Source organism: Mixophyes fleayi, chromosome 6 (genome assembly GCF_038048845.1).
Source record: "Mixophyes fleayi isolate aMixFle1 chromosome 6, aMixFle1.hap1, whole genome shotgun sequence".
In the NCBI taxonomy this organism is placed as follows: domain Eukaryota; kingdom Metazoa; phylum Chordata; class Amphibia; order Anura; family Limnodynastidae; genus Mixophyes; species Mixophyes fleayi.
In genome coordinates this window covers 9,761,672-9,775,263 of record NC_134407.1, presented here as the reverse complement: position 1 = coordinate 9,775,263, position 13,592 = coordinate 9,761,672, and the positions used below count along the sequence as shown (strand labels likewise).

At 41.0% G+C, this 13,592-nt stretch overlaps 2 long non-coding RNA genes across 2 annotated transcripts; both read left to right on the top strand.

Moving 5' to 3' along the window:
• The first annotated feature begins 922 nt into the window (after nt 1–922).
• On the top strand, nt 923–2,789 carry LOC142160166 (uncharacterized). Its single transcript, XR_012693082.1, has 3 exons — nt 923–965; nt 1,549–1,606; nt 2,752–2,789. It is a non-coding gene; the product is annotated as an uncharacterized LOC142160166 (long non-coding RNA).
• A 2,076-nt stretch (nt 2,790–4,865) lies between these two features.
• LOC142160165 (uncharacterized) lies at nt 4,866–10,763 on the top strand. Its single transcript, XR_012693081.1, has 6 exons — nt 4,866–4,916; nt 6,012–6,094; nt 6,812–6,953; nt 7,241–7,287; nt 8,239–8,525; nt 10,599–10,763. It is a non-coding gene; the product is annotated as an uncharacterized LOC142160165 (long non-coding RNA).
• Nucleotides 10,764–13,592: the final 2,829 nt, after the last annotated feature.

Below are 13,592 nucleotides of genomic sequence, written 5' to 3'. Positions count from 1 at the left end.
CCCTGACATTCAGGGAGAGTTGGCAAGTATGGTGTCTCTGTGCCTGTCTATCTGTGTGTGTGTCTCTGTGTCTCTCTGTGTGAGTCTCTGTGCATGTCTATCTGTGCCTGTCTATCTGTGTCTGTGTCTCTCTGTGTGAGTCTCTGTTCATGTCTATCTGTGCCTGTCTATCTGTGTCTGTGTCTCTCTGTGAGTCTCTGTGCATATGTGTGTGTGTGTGTGTGTGTCTGTGCCTGTCTATCTGTGTGTGTCTCTGTGTGTGAGTCTCTGTGCATCTGTGAGTGTGTGTGTGTGTGTGTCTGTGCCTGTCTATCTGTGTGTGTCTCTCTGTGTTAGTCTCTGTGCATCTGTGAGTGTGTGTGTGTCTCTCTGTGTGAGTCTCTGGGGTCTATGCAGACGCGGCCGCAACGCGTGTCATGTGATGCGGCCGCCTGTGCGCCCCCCGGGCTGAACCAGCTCGCGCCTGGGTCTATGTATAATAAAATGCGGTGGCACTAGAAATGCATTGCTTCAAATCGCAGTGATCCATATTTAAGCACAGCTGGAGTGCATTATGCTGGGGATAATCTGGGAGCGGCGAAGTGACCCCTCTGCTGCGAAGACTATTCCTGTTTACCAGCAGCCTAGCGCTGCCGGGGAAATAATGCACAGTTAATGGTACATAGCAGGAAATAACTGTAATTAAAACAAGCCTTGTATTTAGCAGAGCAGTGTCAGGAGCATAAAGCTGTCCCTCTCCGGCTGTGGGGGGAACTATAAGTCCCAGCATGACCTCCTCATTCCAGAGGGTACCACTGACCACTGCTGGCACGCTAGCTTCAAATAGGCCACATTTCCCATCATGCTTTGCGTTCAGCCTCGGCTCACACACACGCAGCCAGTAGGTGCAGCTGCAGACATCACAGGGGGCGGAGTCTACTGGAGCTGATGTCTCCTAGCAACAGCACCAGCAGCGGTGACTTCAGGTAGGATGCTACTGACGGGCCCTCTGAGTGAGGGGGGCCCGGGCCACGTGCCCCCTGTGCCCCCCCCTCCCCCCTTACTCAGCTCTGGATATCATGCAGCATAATACTACTTATTAGTCCCTTCAGGCTGTCACAACTCAGTACATCATGCAGCTGCCTGAAGGGCCTGTGAAGGTCTTACAGAAATGGTAAGTGTTATGTTTTAATTGTAAGTTTTAATTTCTATGCAGAAATTACTAGCAGTATAAATAATAATTATTAGAATAAACCTGTATCAACGGTATGGATGTTTGAAGCTGACCTTTATCACAGGGTATATTTCGTGTCAACATGAGTATAATTATTGTACTGTTTGATAGGCAGAATGTTGCTGTTGGTTCTGTAATGTTACACAGGGAGACCGCAGCTGCTCGGGGTCCTTAACTAAGAACGTTATTACTGCCAAGGATACATGTATTCAAGTGAAATGCATACTGTTTACTATTACATATTACATACCTACTATTACATACATACATATTACATACTATTTACATATTGCAATGCCAAGATGTATTCATTTGTATAATTTTACTATTTTTAGGGCTTCGATGACTTGGACATAATCTGTTTTGATGATTTCAAGTGGACCCAGAGAAATGGTAAGATTAGTAGTTAAAGTTCTGAAATTATCCTGACTACTGAATTCATCCCCTTTGGCATTTAAAAAATATATAAATGAACATGGACACACATGAGCGGGGGAAAAAAAAGATTCTCAAAAGGAATTTGTTAAATCTCCCCATCTAGGAAGCAGCTGATGCCCTGGGGGGCTCACTAATACTGTAACCCCCAGATAGATATAGTGCTTAATATATGATAAACACTAACCTACTCTTAGGAACCCCTCCAGTCGGCACAACACAACCCGGAGTCTACTCTGCCAGTCAGGTGTTCACTGGAGCCCCTGATGGTGGGGACAAGCTGGGCTGCAGACTGACAGAGGGTCGTGAAGTGTGTACCGGCTGGGGAGAACCCAGGCAAGCGGAATGAAGTCCAAGCAGAGATCAAGGGCCGGAAGCAGGTAGCAATTCCAATTAACAAGCCGAGGTCAAGGGTCACGAGCAGACAGGAAGATCGGTAAACAGGCCAGAGGTCAGGGTCACGAGCAGACAGGAAGATCGGTAAACAGGCCAGAGGTCAGGGTCACGAGATACACAAGCAAAGTCCAAATCCAGGCAAAGGGTCATACACGGGTAATCAGCAGAAAGTCCAACAGGCAGGAACAAGGCACAGTGCAGGTCAGCAGACTGGCAACAGAAGTTATAACCGGCAATGAGGCAGCAGACCTCATTGCCTTAAATACAGCCAGCAGCCAATCAGAGCCTGCCCCCAGATAGAGCACACTGGCAGGCTAATTGCCTGCTGCCCTAAACACCAATCAGGGCTTAGCCCTGGAATCCACACTTGCAGGCTAATGCCTGCTAATTCAGCCTCAGGCTTAATCTGACTACTTGCCCCCTATGCGCGTGCGCACCCGGCTACCGGGACGCGGCCATGAAGAGGCGTCCGGCCGTTGCCTAGGCAACGGTCGGGAGGAAGTGACGTCCTGGTCGTCATGGTGACGGCCGGGACGCCAGAGAGAACAGGAAGCGAGCCGCGGCGGCTGTGAGTACCGCCGTGGCTCGTGACACCTACATAGATGTTTATAGAATATAGAAATATTCTACAAGTCACAATGCCCATAAACAGGCAATTGGAGAAATCAAGACACCAGTATGACTGTTATTTTGCATTTTATCTACAGAAGCACCTAACTTCTGGAGCCGATTCTTTAAGAAAAAGGTGCGTCATATTTTATCTTCTGAATTAAATGTCATAAACCTATAACATCCCATAAAGAGATTATATTGTTGGTTAGATTGTTTTCTCCTATTAAATTGATTTTTATTATCTCCCCTGTTCCATAGGAGTACATAGAAATACCATACGTACGACTCAAGGACCCACATCCAAAGTGAATTAAAACTCTAGTACAAATGTAGCTTCTGGAGCCGGATTTTTAAGAAAAAGGTGCGTCAATAAACATTACTTTTACACCTAGAAATATTCATCCCCTGCAAGACATGTTCCAAATGTTGTGGAATTACATCAGACAAAACCATGACACAATTATCAGCCGACTGAAGGTTGGATGAGAAAGAGAACTGAGGGATGATTAGGGCTGAGGGAAAATACAAGCTGAGGTTTGTGTGTATAACTATTTGGATCACGAAGGGATAACAAAGCAGGAAGGTGTGGTGTTGTCTGGACAAGTGTCATAGGGGGAAGGAACAAAGGGAATGGATTAAAAAACGGTGAGGAGTTAGAGAGCTCTCTTGGCTCCAGGGAAAGCAGCCCTCCCTCCTAGCTCAAATTCCTGGAGCCGATGTTCACTTCCTGGGTGAAGGTATCCTTTCCTGCTGATATAAGTAAGGAGTGATTACTAATTATTGGTAAACAATTGATGTGAGGGGTTGGTTATCTAAAATACAAGTGCTAGACATGGAGAAATCTGGAGTCACTTAGTGCACAGGCTCGTGGTATGGTACGGGTGTGCTGGTTCAGCTCCGGAGGTAGGTTGGACCAAGAAGAAGCGTAGACCCTGGTATGGCACGGGTGTGCTGGTTCAGCTCCGGAGGTAGGTTTGTCCAACCTGGAGCACAGGCCATGGTATGGTACGGGTGTGCTGGTTCAGCCCCGGAGGTAGGTTGGGCCTAGAAGAAACGCAGACCATGGTACATTACGGGTGTGCTGGTTCAGCTTCGGAGGTAGGTTGGACCAAGAAGAAGCGTAGACCCTGGTATGGTATGGGTGTGCTGGTTCAGCTCCAGAGGTAGGTTTGTCCAACCTGGAGCACAGGCCATTGTATGGTACGGGTGTGCTGGTTCAGCTCCGGAGGTAGGTTGGGCCTAGAAGAGAGGCAGACCATGGTACATTATGGGTGTGCTGGTTCAGCTCCGGAGGTAGGTTTGTCTAATCTGGAGCACAGGCCATGGTATGGTACGGGTGTGCTGATTCAGCCCTGGGGGCAGGTTTAGCCAGCCTGGAGCATGGGTTGTGGTAAGGTATGGGTGTGCTGATTCAGCCCCGGAGGTATGAGGGCCAATAGGTGCAGGTCCTCTGGTATGATGCGGGTGCTGGTTCAGCCCCGGAGGTATTTCTGGAGTTGCTTGGTAAGCGTGAGCAATCCATGAATCGCAGTACTGAGGCTGGTGCAGCTTTGTCGTGGCCAGTTAGCACTGTCCAGGATAAGCAAGGTGGGTGAAGCGCACATTCATGGTAGTCATGGAGTCGGGTTAGGTCCAGTTCAAGTACAGCTCCTCTGGGCTGGCTTGTGGTGCGTTACATTTAATCCAGAAGAGGGCGGGTTCTGGCTTGTCTGGGGACGGTTGTCCTATTAACGTGCAGATACTAGGATGCGCTTAGACAAGTCTTAGACATGTTTTAGACCACCATAATAGTAAGCGGTTATTTAAATAAATTAGTTTTCATTTGCCAACGAGTCGGTGTGGTGTCTTTTATTATAGCACCTAAACGTTAAGGTTAAGACCAAGAAAGGTCTATGGTTATGTTATCAACCGTTAAGCATTTTATTGTTAGAGTGTGTCTGTCTCTCTGTCTACCTACCTACCTACCTACCTACCTACTCTGGCTAAGTGAAATGTCTATAATAATAGAATAATGTTTGGGTCTCTGCGAGAACACCCACCATTTATACCACACAAATTTGTTTACCCTACTCTACTGATGCCACCTTTATAGACATATTTTATCTTCTGAATTAAATGTTATAAACCTATAATGTCCCATAAAGAGATTATATTGTTGGTTAGATTTGTTTTCTCCTATTAAAATGATTTTTATTCTCTTCCCTGTACCATAGGAATTCAAAGACATCCCTTACATCAGACTAAAGGAGCCACATTCAAAGTAGGTGACTTTCATAGCTCCAGAAAAAATGATTGTACTTTTAATTCAAATGATCAGAGAATTGGATGAGGGACTGGAAAACACAAATTGCCATAAAACACAGATTACTATACACACCACAGTCACACTATAAGGCTATGCTCAGACTAAAGATGATTGAAGTTTCAGATTTCAAACAAATTTGCTTTAAGGCTAATCCGGCCATTTTGCAGCTGTGATATTTTTCGGATATTCAATTGTTGGAGTTTTGCTTCAAAATTCTGCACTGTGGGCCTTATGTAGAGGCAGATATAATTTACACCATATTTAAAAGACATATTAAGTATTCATAGCCACCTTAATCTTAAGATAAGCGAGACTCTACATAGTATGCAATATGCATACATTTTAGTAAGATATGCATTAAGCTGATCATACAACATACATTAAAAGCACATGATACACTTTAAGTGGACTGTATCATATGTCAATGTGCCGTAAACTTAAGAATTAAATTTTTTATAAAAAAAGATTTTTATACTTGTAGTATAATTAATATAATTATTCAAATAAACCTGTATCAAGTGTATGAAACAGCAGCAAAGAAAATTTAAGGATTGAAGCTGACCTCTACCACAGGGTAAGTTTTGTGCCAACACGAGTATGATTAATGTACTGTTTGATAGGCAGAATGTTGCTGTTGGTTCTGTAATGTTAAAGAGGAAGACAGCAGTTGCTCAGGGGTCCTTAATTAAAAACATTATTACTGCCAGGGTTAAATGTATTTATGTGAAATGCATACTGGATCCTATTTACATATTGCAATGGCAAGATGTATTCTTATGTATAATTTTACTATTTTTAGGACTTTGATGATTTCCATTTATAATGCACCTGTGACCCAGACAAGTGATAAGCAAAGTAGTTCAAGCTCTGAAATGATATTAACCCCTTCTTTAATTTCCTGGCTCTGTCTGAATACAGTTGCAAAGGTTCAATTGTAAAAGCAAGGACAAGAGGGAGGCGAATGGCCACCTTTGTCTAATACCATTAGAGTGAAATTAGGTTAAGGGTTAGGGAACATAGCGCTAATTCCATGTTTTTTGATGTTTAAAGGCTTGACCAATCTCACCCATCTCCTTCTCAAGATGTTCCGTATTAAAATGTGACAATCCGGATAAGTTGCAATCGACTAGGAGGTCATTAATAGAACAAATCTAATTTGGATGAGCCTTGGTGTTAGTTAGTAAACTATTTAACTTTTGACAGAATTTTTCAGATTCATTCATAAGTTTAGCAGGATCTCTCCCTTTGCTGTCTTTGGGCCTGAGTCATTAAGGAGAGCGAAGCATAAAAAAGGAGTAACTTTGAATCAGGGCAAAACCATGTTGCATTGGAGGGGGAGGTAAATTTAAAATGTAGGCACAGATTTATAGTTGGGGTCGGGAATGTCCTAGGTCAACTTTAAATTTCAGTATAAAAATAAAGCTATCACGTATTTGTGTGCTAGATGAAAAAACAGCCAGTATTTATCTTTATGTGTAAAATAATAAATTAATTAGCACTCCTTCCATTGTAACATGGTTTGTCCCAGAGAACATTTACTCCTTTTTCTTGCCTTACTTTTCTTAATGACTCAGGCCCTTTATGTGTAAAGATATTACTATGGGTTAATCTGAGCATAGGTAGCAGGAGCCTTTCAGCCTTGTTTCCCTTTTCAAATAATATTTTTTACTAAGCCATCTCTTCACTCGTTCTCTATGGTCAGGAAAAGCTAATTTAATTTTTCTCTGATTTTTATTGGCACAGTTTAAGTACTCTTATAATAAGGCAGATATTCTACAAGCCACAATGCCCATAAACAGGCATTTGGAGAATTGAAGACACCAGTATGTTATTTTGCATTTTATCTACAGAAACAGCTTCTGGAGAAGACTTTTTAAGAGGAAGGAGCGTCAATAGACTGTTACACCTAGGAAAATCCACCGCAAGACATGTTCCAAATGTTGTGGAACTACATCACACAATACCTGGCCGAATAAGGACTGGAGGAGAATTGTCAGAGCATGTCCGTATCTCTGTCTACCTACCTACCTACCTACCTACTCTGGCTGAGTGACATGTCTGTAGTAATAGAGTAGTGTTTGGGTTTCTGCTACAACCCCCACCATTTATACCCCACACCTCTGCTTACCCTACTCTACTGATGCCACACCTTTATAGACATATTATATCTTCTGAAATAAATGTCATAAAACCTATAATGTCCCATAAAGAGCTTATATTGTTGGTTAGATTGTTTTTTTCCTATTAAAATTATTTCTATTCTCTTGCCTGTATCATAGGAATGCAAAGACATCCCATACGAACGCCTAAAGGAGCCGACTCCAAAGTAGGTGACTTTCATAGCTCCAGAAAAACTGATTGTACTTTTAATTCAAATGATCAGAGAATTGGATGAGGGACTGGAAAACACAAATTGCCATAAAACACAGATTACTATACACACCACAGTCACACTATACGGCTATGCTCAGACTAAAGATGATTGAATTTGCAGATTTCACACCTATTGGGCCTGAGTCATTTAGGAGAGCAAAGCATAAAAAAGGAGTAACATTTGCACCTGGGCAAAACCATGTTGCATTGGAGGGGGAGGTAAATTTCAAATGTGGGGACAGATTTGTAGTTGGGGTAGGGCATGTCCTAGATCAACTTTAAATTTCAATGTAATAATAAAGCTATTAAGTATTTGTGTGTTAGATGAAAAAACAGCCAGTATTTAACTTATGTGCAAAATAATAAACTAATTTGCACCCCTTGCATTGTACATGGTTTGTCCCAGAGAACATTTACTTCTTTTTTGCCTTAATGACTCAGGCCCATTGTGTTTTAAGGCTAATCCGGCCATTTTGCTGAGGTGATATTTTTCAGATATACAATTGCTGGAGTTTTGCTTCACAATTCTGCACTGTGGGCCTTATGTAGAGTCAGACATAATTTACACCAAACACTTAGGTTATATTTAAAATAAATACTAACTATTCATAGCCACCTGTATCTTAAGATACGCACGACTCTGCATAGTGTGCAAATTGCATACATTTTAGTAAGATACACATCAAGTTTAGCATACACCATACATTAAAAAGCGCATGATACGCTTTAAGTGGACTGTATTATACACTAAGGGAGCGTAAACCCAAGAAACACATTTTTTAAGAACAAAAGGCAAACTGCCCCTCACCCCCCCCCTCCCCTCCCCTCCTCTCACAAACACACTAACTGTAGTTCTGCTAATAGTGTCTGTGCAGTAATATTTTTATTATTGAATTCTCCACAGTCGGACCACAGAGCAGGGGAAATATCCTAGAAATCAAGTACAGTCTGTACAATGTCAGGGCCTAATATCTCCGGCTCATGGACACAGAACGCCTAATATGGAGAAAAAACACCAATTTGGACCTAGCCTATCACATAATACACAAGATGGACTCTATCATTTAGAATTTAGTTGACATACAGACAATTTTAAAAGCCACCCAAGAAGCTCAGCATACAGATTTATACATCAGAGTAAGACCAGACTTAAATGAAGGACAGATATGGACAGTACTGGATGTGACATCTGTAAGTTAATAAGTGATGTTTTGATCCGGCTCCTGAACTTGTTACCAATTAATTATATAGTGTGTGAATGAATTAAAGTGACATCATTGTTTTCAATGAACCTCTTATTTTATAATAATTACAATAATATTCATTTATATATAACACATCATAAATGGACAGGGATAAGACAATGATATGGGAGATAGAGACAACATGCAACTGTATTAAAAAAACTTAAGCACCACTGGTTAAACGCAATCTCTGAGTCTCTAAGTGACATGAAGGTAACACAACTTCCACAGGTTACAAACATAAACATGACATATTTCTGCACATTTCAATATAAAATGACTATTGTGATGTCTGTTTGCTTGTGGCTGGTAGTAGGGTGTTAGTACAACCTTGTAGGACTCTAGGGTACGTAGTAACACAGATGTTTGCATTGCATTGGCCATTTTCTTGTAGCACACCTGTAAGTTATGTCCAGTGTGCTGGAGATCGTTGGCCATTTTCTTGTAGCACACCTGTAAGTTACGACCAGTGTGCTGGAGAGCGTTGCCCATTTTCTTATAGCACACCTGTAAGTTACGACCAGTGTGCTGGAGAGCGTTGGCCATTTTCTTGTAGCACACCTGTAAGTTATGACCAGTGTGCTGGAGAGCATTGGCCATTTTCTTGTAGCACACCTGTAAGTTACGACCAGTGTGCTGGAGATCGTTGGCCATTTTCTTGTAGCACACCTGTAAGTTACGACCAGTGTGCTGGAGAGCGTTGGCCATTTTCTTGTAGCACACCTGTAAGTTATGACCAGTGTGCTGGAGAGTGTTGGCCATTTTCTTGTAGCACACCTGTAAGTTACGACCAGTGTGCTGGAGAGTGTTGGCCATTTTCTTGCAGCACACCTGTAAGTTATGACCAGTGTGCTGGAGAGCTTTGGCCATTTTCTTGTAGCACACCTGTAAGTTATGACCAGTGTGCTGGAGAGCGTTGGCCATTTTCGTTTCCCTGCTAGATAAATACATCACTGAATATAATTGTTATATTCTACAATCAGTAGGTGTGGAATGTGTTGGGAACATCCTGAGCAGAGGATCGGTGGGGATTTTTATTGGTATGGCAGAGGCCACAACAATTAGGCAGCAGTGTATATCAACATGCTCTGCAAGCAGAGCATATTCAATGGAAGTGGGGAGAAAAAGTGCCAGTATGTCATATCGGGGTATAAAGGCAGATAATGGCATTCACAAGAAAAGAAAGTGCATTATTGGGTAGAGTCACAGGGGGTACACTTGTTACTATATGCACTATATCATTCCCAGCCAGCTGAACTGATTGAGAGAATAGATGTATTGTTGAAACAACATATCCGACTGGGATAGAACTTCTTCCTGTTCACATAAAGACTCCTTGGAACCACAAGTGTTACAGGTGAAAACAACTCTTAGATGTTCTGCCTGTAATGAGAGATGAGGCTGTTTTTCCCAACATAGGAAAATTCAAATCGTATAGATTGTATCTATCTATCTATCTATCTATCTATCTATCTATCTATCTATCTATCTATCTATCTTCAAATTATACTATACAGTGAAGGATGCACAATATATACTTCTGCTAAAACTGCCTTACTAACAGCTTAGTAAGGCTCATGGGAGAAATATTCCCTAGTAATTAAAGAATCAAGGGGTGGTCTATGTGGTATATGGAGATAACATTATCAGCTAGTAATGTCTATTTAAATGACACATTAAATGCTATATAATGAGAACTGTCCCATAGAGTGTAACCTGGTGAGCAGATCCCTCTGACCTCTCTGTCTGTATCACCCAGTATTGTTTTATTGCTGTGTGTGTTCCCAATTGTAATATATACATATACGGAATATACTGTCGCTATATAAATAAATGTTGATGATGATGATGAACTGTTTGGCTTTTGGAGGTGAATGTTTACCTGAAGCATAATATATATGGGAACATTAGCAGTCTCTGGTGAGCACATACGTTCATCAGATAGCGCTTACATATATCCTGCAAATTAACAGTATGTTTTAGAATAATGAACTGAACTATTGTTTTATGTAACACACAGATCAGAGCTCCGGCTCTGTGACAGCTGCTTCATTCTGGAATTGATATTGGAAGTACCAAGACACCTCCTGACTATCAGTTATATTACTAATGTGACCTTAGTCTAAACATTTTACTGTGATTATGTATATATTATATAGTAAGATAAACTGTGCAAGTTACTTTATGTATTGGTGTATTTATTGTTTCATTGGGACTCTAATCACAATAACAATATTGTCCTGAACATGACAATTGTTCCATCTCCAACAGAACGAGCTACTCCCCGTACTTACACCTAAACGAGGTAGGTACTCTCTCCTCAGCAGTCGCCAACCTAAATCACTCCCCCAGGATGGAAGCCCAGCTGATACCAAAGGCGGGGCGCTGTTACTTAATTCATTTTGTTACGGGAGCATTTCTTCTTCTATTTTTGGCTTCTTCCTGTAAAATGAAGAGAAACCTGGTAAATGACAGAGGTCGAGGGAGCCATGTGCACAATACAAACATTTCAGCAGGACATACATATATACACTGTGAGGGGAAGACACTGGGGAAGGGGTTGGAAGTGATTACATTTATCCTAGATTTTTATCCTATGGATTTTAAAATTCCAGAGGATTTACTTTGGTAATAGAAAGATGTCTTTTCACTTTATTCAGCTTATGTAGCAGTTGGTTTACGAGGCCCCTGGAGTGCATGGACTGGTGACTGGTGACATGGAATTAGGTTGTTGTTGTATTACCAGGGCTGGGTGCTGGGTCCCTTCCATGTCAAAGAGGGAAACTCTAATATAAACACAGCATCTAGAGGTGTGTAAGGAATCTGTGCTGGTGGTTTACCCTGGAGTCCTACAAGGTTGTACTAACACCCTACTACCAGCCACAAGCAAACAGACATCACAATAGTCATTTTATATTGAAATGTGCAGAAATACATCATGTTTATGTCTGTAACCTGTGGAAGTTGTGTTACCTTCATGTCACTTAGAGACTCAGAGATTGCGTTTAACCAACGGTGCTTAAGATTCTTAATACAGTTGTATGTTGTCTCTATCTCCCCTATCATTGTCTTATCCCTGTCCATTTATGATGTGTTATATATATAAATGAATATTATTGTAATTATTATAAAATAAGAGGTTCATTGAAAACAATGATGTCACTATAATTCATTCACACACTATATAATTAATGGGTAACAAGTTCAGGAGCCGGATCAAAACATCACTTATTAACTTACAGATGTCACATCCAGTACTGTCCATATCTGTCCTTCATTGACGTCTGGTCTTATTCTGATGTATAAATCTGTATGCTGAGCTTCTTGGGTGGCTTTTAAAATTATCTGTATGTCAACTAAATTCTAAATGATAGAGTCCATCTTGTGTATTATTATGGGATAGGCTAGGTCCAAATTGGTGTTTTTCTCCATATTAGGTGCTCTATGTCCAGGAGCCGGAGATATTAGGCCCTTACGTTTTACAGACCTGTACTTGCTTTCTAGGATATTTCCCCTGCTCTGTGGTCCGACTGTGGAAAATTCCCTGGTAAAAATATTACTGCACAGACGCTAATAGCAGCGCTACAGTTGGTGTGATTTTGAGAGGAGGGGGAGGGGTGAGGGGCAGTTTGCCTTTTGTTTTCAAATGAATGTATTTCTTGGGTGTACGGCCACTTAGCGTATAATACAGTCCACTTAAAGCGTATCCTGCACTCTTAAGGTATGATGGATATGATAAACTTTATGTGTATCTTACTAAAATGTATGCATAGTGTGTATTATGCAGAGTCGCACGTATCTAAAGATACAGGTGGCTATGAATACTTAGTATGTCTTTTAAATATAGTTTATTCATATAAATTATGTCTGACTCTACATAAGGCCCAGAGTGCAGACTTGTGAAGCAAAACTCCAGCAATTGTAAATCTGTAAAATATCACCTCTGCAAAATGGCCGGATTAGCCTTAAAACACAATATGTGTGAAATCTGCAATCTCGGTCGTCTTCAGTCTGAGCATAGCTTTATATTGTGACTGTGGTGTGTATAGTAATCTGTGTTTTATGGTAATTTGTTTTTCTGGAGCTGTGAAAGTCACCTACTTTGAACGTGGCTCCTTGAGTTGTACATACGGTATTTCTATATACCCCTAGGGTACAGAGAAGAGAATAAAAATCAATTTAATAGGAGAAAACAATCTAACCAACAATAGAAGCTCTTTATAGGTTTATGACATTAAATTCAGAAGATAAAATATGTCTATAAAGGTGTGGCTTACCCTACTCTAATTATGAGGGTAATCATGATTTCTTGTACAGAGGGACAAAAATGAATTATCTTATGGGGTCCAAATTATTTTATGAATAAATTAGTGGGCCAAATATGTCTATCTGGGGGCTACAGTAGCAGTGTGCCCCCCAGGGCTGTGGCTGCTTCCTAGATGGGGGACATAATTTTTTCCCCGCTCATGTGTGTCCCTGTTCATTTATATATGTTTTAAATGATAAAGGTGAAGAAATCAGGGGTTAGTATAATGTTAGAACTTTAACTACTATACTTACCATGCTTCTGGGTCCAGTCAAATTCATCAAAGAAGATGACATCCAAGTTATCGAAGTCCTAAAAATAGTAAAATCATACATATAAATACATCTTGGCATTGCAATATGTAAATAGTATGTAGTATGTATGTAATAGTAGGTATGTAATATGTAATAGCAAACGGTATGCATTTCACTTGAATACATGTATCCCTGGCAGTAATAACGTTTTAGTTAAGGACCCCTGAGCAGCTGCGGTCTCCCTGTGTAACATTACAGAACCAACAGCAACATTCTGCCTATCACACAGTACAATAACTATACTGAAGTTGGCACAAGATTTACACTGTGATAAAGGTCATCTTCAATAATAAATTTGCCTTGTTGCTGTTACAGCTGATACAGGTTTATTCTAATGATTATTAATTATACTGCTAGTAATTTCTGCATAGCTTTACTTACCATTTCTCTAGCA